The sequence below is a fragment of the Lolium perenne genome, chromosome 6 (assembly GCF_019359855.2).
Source record: "Lolium perenne isolate Kyuss_39 chromosome 6, Kyuss_2.0, whole genome shotgun sequence".
Classification (NCBI taxonomy): Eukaryota; Viridiplantae; Streptophyta; class Magnoliopsida; order Poales; family Poaceae; genus Lolium; species Lolium perenne.
This window is the reverse complement of record NC_067249.2, coordinates 68,330,429-68,338,065: the sequence shown is the minus strand read 5'-3', so window position 1 is coordinate 68,338,065 and position 7,637 is coordinate 68,330,429.

Genomic DNA, 7,637 nt, shown 5'->3' with positions numbered 1-7,637 from the left:
ATATGATCAACAAGAAGAAATGAAGATGGAGTTCTTATGTGGAACTCAATATTAGCCATGCTCCATCTTAAGTGAGTATGAGAAGATACAAGGTTGAGTCGTGCAAGTTCAAGTTGAGCATCTCAAGTGGATCACATGCTTGAAGCTTGCCATCCATTTGGTGATAATGGACATGTGAAGATGTGCATCAATGGGGCTTTCCCATCATAGTGTATGGGGGAGCATTTGTGAGTCTTCACGAAGCAACATTGGTCAAGAGTGGCATTCCGGCTTGAGTGAAGCTTGAAGAGTTATCATCAAGATCAAGCGGGATGCGCAAGGCAAAGGTATGGCCTTGCTAGGTTTTCCTTTTACCGGTCTCAAGGTGGATGTTGGGAGACCGGATTATAGGATAGATAGCCGCACTATTAAGAGGGGCTTTCGGTTGGGTAACTTGATCACATCGTCTTAGGGAGCTCAACCCTTTGCATACTGTGCATATCCTTATTGCTTCTTGGTGTTTCTCTATGTGAGGTTCTTGAGCTTGTTGCTAGCTTTACAACAAGCCCAAGTTCATCGAAAACGGAGTTCACATGCATCTTCTGTTGCGTTTTCGAGGTTGGGTGATTTTACCGGTTATTCATGATATAAGGTTCTACCTTTTATATTCATGATAAAATCCCCTCCTACAGATTCTTGGGTTTTCACTTTCTATTAGATAGCATTCGTTGTTATCTTCCAAACAAAATTGGTTTCATGCGATTCGGAGTTCGGGAGCATTTGTTATTAAAGAAAAGATAAAAAGGGAAAAGAATAAAAAGAAAAGAAAGAAAAAAAAAGAAAAAGGGGAAGGGCGGCCGGCGGACCGACCGGCCTGCCGGGCCACACGCCGGCCCGCCCGGCCAAAACCGGCCCACGCGCTCACGACGACCGGGCGGAGTTCTGGGGGCCTCCCAGGCTAGTCCGGCCCAGGGTCCGGTCACCAACCGGGCCACCCGGCGCAGCCTCGGCCGGACCGGCCTCTGGCCGGATCGGGCCTCACCGCCCGCGGCCCACCCCGCAGCCTGCGCCCCCGGTCGACCAGTCGCTCGCCCTGTGCGGCGCGCTCGCCCTGCCCGGTTGCTGGGCCGGTCCGGCTGGACCCCCAGCTGGGCTGGTCAGCGCCAAATCCGGTTGACCGGCCTGGCAGCCGGCTGGGCCGTTTTTCTGACTGTTTTTTCTGCCCGATTTTCTGTCTTTTTCCCCCAACAGCTATTTTTCCCCTTTAGCTATAAATAGGCTTCTTCCACCTTGGGCAAAACTAGTTCTTCCCATTCTCTCACCTCCATTGTTGCTATTTGAAGAACTTGCTCTCCCCCTTGATTCCTCCAACCATTCTTGCTCATATTTGAGGATTTGAGAGAGGAGATCTAGATCTACACTTCCACCAAACCATTTATTCTCTAAGTGAGGGAATCTCTTGGGATCTAGATCTTGGAGTCTTTGGTTGACTTTCCCCCTTGTTCTTCATCTCCAATCTCATCCTAGCATTCGTTGCTTTGGTGGGATTTGAGTGTGAAGGACTTGAACACCTCCGGTGTTCTTGCTTTGCATCATTGCATAGTGTTGAGCTCTCCACCACGATTTGTTCGAGTGAGAGACCGTGAGCTTGTTACTCTTGGAGGGTGACCTCCTAGTTGGCTTGGTGATTGGTGCTCCGGTGATCTCTTCAAGAAGATTGTGAAGAGGCCCGGGCTTCTCCTTCGTGGAGCTTGTGAAGTGGTTGTGGAGCTTGCCATCTCCGGAGCGGAGGAAAAGCTAACCATAAGGAAGGGGCCATTATCCTTCGTGGGTGTGGTTCGGAGAATAGGGTGAGCCTTCGTGGCGCGGGGAATCCTTCGTGGGACCTCCACTCCTCCAAACGTGACGTACCTTGTTGCAAAGCAAGGGAACACGGGAATACATCCTCGTCTCCGCGTGCCTCAGTTATTTCTATACCCGAGCTCTCTTTCCTTGTGATAGCCATCGTGCTTGAAGTACATATATCTTGCTATCACTTGTGCTACATATATCTTGTGCCTATCTTGCTTAGCTCTAGTTGCTATTGTTACACTTAGTTGAGCTTAGCATATTTAGGGTTTGTGCTTGTAAACTAAACGATAGTTTAATTCCGCATTCATACAAGACAAATCCGCAAGAGTTTGTAATTGCCTATTCACCCCCCCTCTAGGCGACATCTCGATCTTTCAATTGGTATCAGAGCAAGGTCTCTCCTTGTTTAAGGCTTCACCGCCTTGAGAGTAAAGATGTCGGCTAGTATAGTGCACAATGACACAATTATCTTTAATGGCACAAATTATCTTTTGTGGAGAAATTGCTTGCTTTGTAAGCTTCGGACCTTGTGTCCACATATAGAGCAATTTCTAGATGTCGGTTTTTCTTCTCCGATGGATTCTCAAAATCTATCTTTAGAGGATGAGAAAAACTTACATCTTGAAGCTCAAGTATCTAATGAGCTTTTATTCTCTTTGAGACCCGATTTTCGTAGGTTCTTGATATATATAAAGCGAAAATCGTCTCATGAGATGTGGATCAAGCTTAAGGAAATGTTTGGTGGATCCACTTCTCAATTGGTCGGTGGTGACTCCGAGGAGCTCTCTTCCCCTTCACATCATGAAGAGCTCCAAGTTGCTTCCACCTCCGGTCGTGATGAGTTAACATCTTCTTTCACTTCACCAACGTGTAGCAAGACACGAGGTAATGATATGGTGAGTGGTGAGGAAAATTGCAATGTTGATATTGTGCTCAATAGTGATGATTCTTCATCTCTATCCCATTGTAATGCTTCCTCTTTGGACTTAAACACATCTAGCATTGAAAATGACCTACATGCTTGTGTTGATAGTCCTTTCATATCATGTGTAAATTGCTTACATAGATCTCATGAAGATATGCTTACCTTGTCTTGCCCCCATAATCAAAATGCTTATATTTCCTCTAGTTGTTTGTTGACTAACAATGTAGAGGAAACCGAACACTCTATGGATCAAGACATGTTTTCAAATGAGGATTCAAGAATATCTTCATCTTCATTCTCCGGTATGCACATGTGCCTTATGGCAAATGGATCAAAGGTATCTCCTACTTTGACTCCTAACACTTCCTCTAATGATGAGAGTGATGATGATGATAATGATGAAGAATATAATACCTTGGTGCATAATATGGCAACGATATATGCTTCTCTTCATGGTAATAAAAAGGCTCGTGCTAATCTCGAACACTCTATGGATATCTTGAATAAATATAAGGAAACCATAGTGAAGTTGGAGTCCCATGTTGAAAATGAGGAAATGAGATTCACTCTCCTCAAGCATGAGCTAAAAGATGAGAAGCATGCTAATTTCATGCTTACACAAAAAATTGAATCCTATATGCATGAAAATGAGAAAACTATTGTTGATGCTTGTGCTACTAACTCTAATTCTTGTGAAGCATCGACCTTAAAGGAGAATGTTGAGCTAAGGGCTCAACTTGAGTTGCTAACTAGCAATTATAGGGAATTGGAAGAAAGTCATAAAAAGCTCTCAAGCTCTCATGATGAACTTCTAATTTCCTATGATGGGCTAAAGTTAGCTCATGAGGCAAGTATCACTAAGGTAACATCTTGTGAGCCTCATATGGATGTTAGCACAATCTATACTACAAATGTTATATTGCCATGTGCTAGTCCTTGTAATCCATCTAGTCAAACTAGTGATACACCTCGTGTTGGATTACTCACTTTGCCTTGTTGCTCTAACAATGAAGCTTCTACTTCCTCTAGTACTTGTATTTCTACTAACCATGTAGAGGAAATAAAAGTGCTCGAGGCTCAAGTCCTTTCTTTGAAGAAAGACTTGGAAAAGCATCATGAAGGGAAATCCGCACTTGACAAGATGCTAAGTGTGCAACAATCCCCCAATGACAAAAGTGGACTTGGATTCAACTCCAATAACAAGAACAAGTCCAAGAGCAAGAGCAACAAGAAGAAGGGCCAAGACAAAGTCAAGGATCCGGCCAAGTTGGTTTGCTTCAAGTGCAAGGTTGAAGGGCATCATGTTAGATCATGCCCATTGAAGAAGAAGAAGCACTTGAGTGAGAAACAACAAGGGAAACGGCCACAAGGTCAAGGTCAAGCTCATGCTCGACCTCAAGTTGAAGATAGGGCACTTCCCAAGAAGAATCAAGATATTGTTCCCCAAGAGAAGAAATCAATAAAGAAGAGAAAGGGGAACACTTGCTACTTATGTCGTGAGAAGGGGCACTTTGCTTCTTCTTGCTTAGGTGGTACCTTATCTAACCCTATAATTGTTGATGATGATTATTCTCTAGGGAAGGATAAGGATGGCAATGTGTTTGCCAAGTTTGTTGGAACTCAAAGTGGTCTCAAGAAAAGGACCATTTGGGTTGCCAAGCCTATTGTGATTAACCTCTTAGGACCCAACTTGGTTGGGGACCAACAATCTCAAACTTGATCAATAGGTACAAGTGGAGGTCATTGGAGACTTGGCTACTTCATGAAGAATTAAGGGACCTTCATATATTATATTTTGACCAAGCCAAGTTGTATGGATTATCATCTATATCTTATATCCAATGTTCCTCTTTGCGGTAACTTATACTTCAACTCATCATATTTATTGTAAGTTACTTGCCCCTTTGCATGTTTGGTTTTGTACCAAATATTTGTGTGTATGTGTTGTGCCTTACTTACCTATCTTGTGTATTCAAGTATGTTTGTTTGACTCATCATATACGTGTGTATTGTCTTGGAGCCTAATGCATCTTGATGATATCTTATTTGGCTCTCTTTGAGTGATTAATGGAACATCCCATTTTGGGGGAGTGATATGCTTTGTGCATCTCTCCTTCTATAAAATGTGGGTATATGGGTACCACCACTTAGTATTGATATTGCAAGATTATCTAGTCACTATGTGGTGTGTCATACTCATGAGAAATTCAAATTCTAAATATCCATTAATCATCTCTAGTTGAATTTTAGTTGCCTCTTATGTAGAAGAAATGTTTTATCACATTATGGGGGAGTAATATGTTTTGTACATATCACAAGCCTAGAAAATGTGAACATGTGAGGTTATGCCACTTAGAGTTGATGCTCTTAATTATCTTGTTCCTAGGTGGCATGTTTGCTCAAACAAGCTCCATTCCTAATAAAAATAATTTATTACTCATCTTGTGGGCTCTTGTTTGAATATGAAATTCTTGGTACGGTTTTTCCTCACATACATATCTCTATATCTTATTTGGGACACCGTTTGCTTCAAGTTATTCTAATCATTGCCGTGCGTGATTGTGTGACTAGTTGAAGCTATCAAGAATCTTCATCCGTGCATAGTGCATAATTCTATATACTTATCCTATGCCTTTTATTGTGAAGTTGATCCTTACTATCCTTGTTGATATACCACCGGAAGCTAATTCCAATATTCTCATTGTCTTTGACAATTGATAACCTTGTATGTGGTTGAACTTATGGATCATCTTCACTTTGGATTGTTTCTTACTTCCTTATCTTATTTCCAAGAAATCTTTATAGCTCCCATATGTCTTCCTTGTTCCTTTGAAAAATCTTTTGATAAACCCCTTTGATTCATATCAAGTGTTTGTTTTGGAATACATACCTTTTCCTTACGGTACATTGTGCCATTGTGAAAAGTGTAGTGGGTTTGGTTTATTTGTTCGAACCTTGCTCCTTTGGGGGTTTTGCTATCTCATTCCTTCTTCTATGCTTTATTTGTTGAATGAGATAAATCTTTGAGCATGTTTGCTTTATTTCATCCTTATGCTCAATGGTTTCTTCTTAGTTCACTTGTTGAACTTTGTTGAACAAATCTTTTGTGATTTGCTTCTTAGATATAATTTGGACAACAAATTTGTTTTGTGACACCTCTATGCCTTATTTAATTCTTTTGGTGTTTTGTCCAAAGTATATCTTTCTTGGATCTTTAAAAGTTTTGGTGCATGCTTATATGTAATTTGTTTATGCTTGTAGCATGCTTGCTTTCTTTCGATCCACTATGTAGGATATACTCCATCAAATCCTAAATGGCTAAGATGTGCATGAAATTCGAATTTCATCTAAATATGCACATGTTTATATGGAGTGTGTTCTATATATTGTGGTTAGTCTAACCATGTTGGACCCAATAAGTTTGGGGACCAAGATGTACTTGAATGATGTTTTAGGTACATTGGAGATGCAATGGAGGCTTGTCTCATCTATAAGGAAGGTGTTGTCACCATATGACGATTGGAGTCAAGCTAGGATGATCGATGAACTCTTATCCACTACATCAAGCCATTGCCATCTCGGTAACAAGTATCTTATTCATGCACTCTCATATAGCATCCAACCTCTTGTAGGTTGTATCTTGGCATGAAATTATTTATTTCGAAAATATTGCGGTTCTTGAAAAACCCTTTTTAAGTAAAACTTCTTATTGAACACTTGAGTAATTTGAGAAGATGCATATGATAGGTTATATATATATATATCATATTTTATGATTCACCTATCACAAATATGCCCTCTAGCAATTTATTGCATATCAATTCCTCAAAGAGCTCTTGTGTACAATATTGATGAAATTGTGAAATAAATCCGTATTTGTGATACTTGTTGCCTCTCTCAAAACATTCCAACTAGCTTTACTTCCCTTATTGTTAGTTGTGATGTTTTTGAGATTTTCTTGGTTGAAGCTCATTCATATACCACAAGTGTGTAAATTGGAGCCATAGGCTATATATGCTTTTTAAGCAAACATTCTTGGTATATTTTATGACTTCATCTTGGATATCATGTCTTATTTATTTTGTTAACCTCTTGTGTGTGCATGTTTCTTTATGGATCACTATGTCCACTTTAGAAACTTATATACATGAGAGCGTTAATCCATCAACTTGATATCCTTGTTCCTTGCCAATCATCTTTTACCCTTTTGCTTTTAGTGGTGTTGGTAAAGAGGATTTATGAGTGCTTGGTTTACTTGTTTTTCTTCATGCACTCATATCTCGTAATTGTTGGACTCAAGTTATTCTTGATAAGCATTTTATTTTTATCTTGGGTATGTTCTAAATAATATAGAGGGAGTGAGGATTCCATGTTTGTGCATATTGTATTCAAATGCAAACATTATAAATTGTGCACCTAACCTTGGGGAGCTTTCTTATTTTATTTAGAGCACTATATCTCTCTTATCATGATATCTTTGTTTGTCCAATTGGATCTTTGATTGCTCGCTTTATTTGTTGAAGCTCACTTCACCATGTTATCTTTATGCAATCTTTGATCCTCAATATAGTTTGACTTCCTTCAAGTATTCATCATTGGATGTGTGCACTTGATTCCACTCAAATTATGAGAAGTACACACTTTGGGGAGGAACTCACATTATATTGGCCTTCTAAATTTTTCACCCATTTTGACAATCGATGCCAATGGGGGAGAAGTTTAGAGGGTTTAAGGGAATGGTTTTATACTTAAGTTTGGTTTGTGCTTAAGTGTTTTGTCCTCTCATGCATTCCATATTTATATGTCTTGCATGGTCGTATATATATATATAGTGGAAACTATCCCAAAGGTTAATCTTGACAATATATGCAATGAATTCATG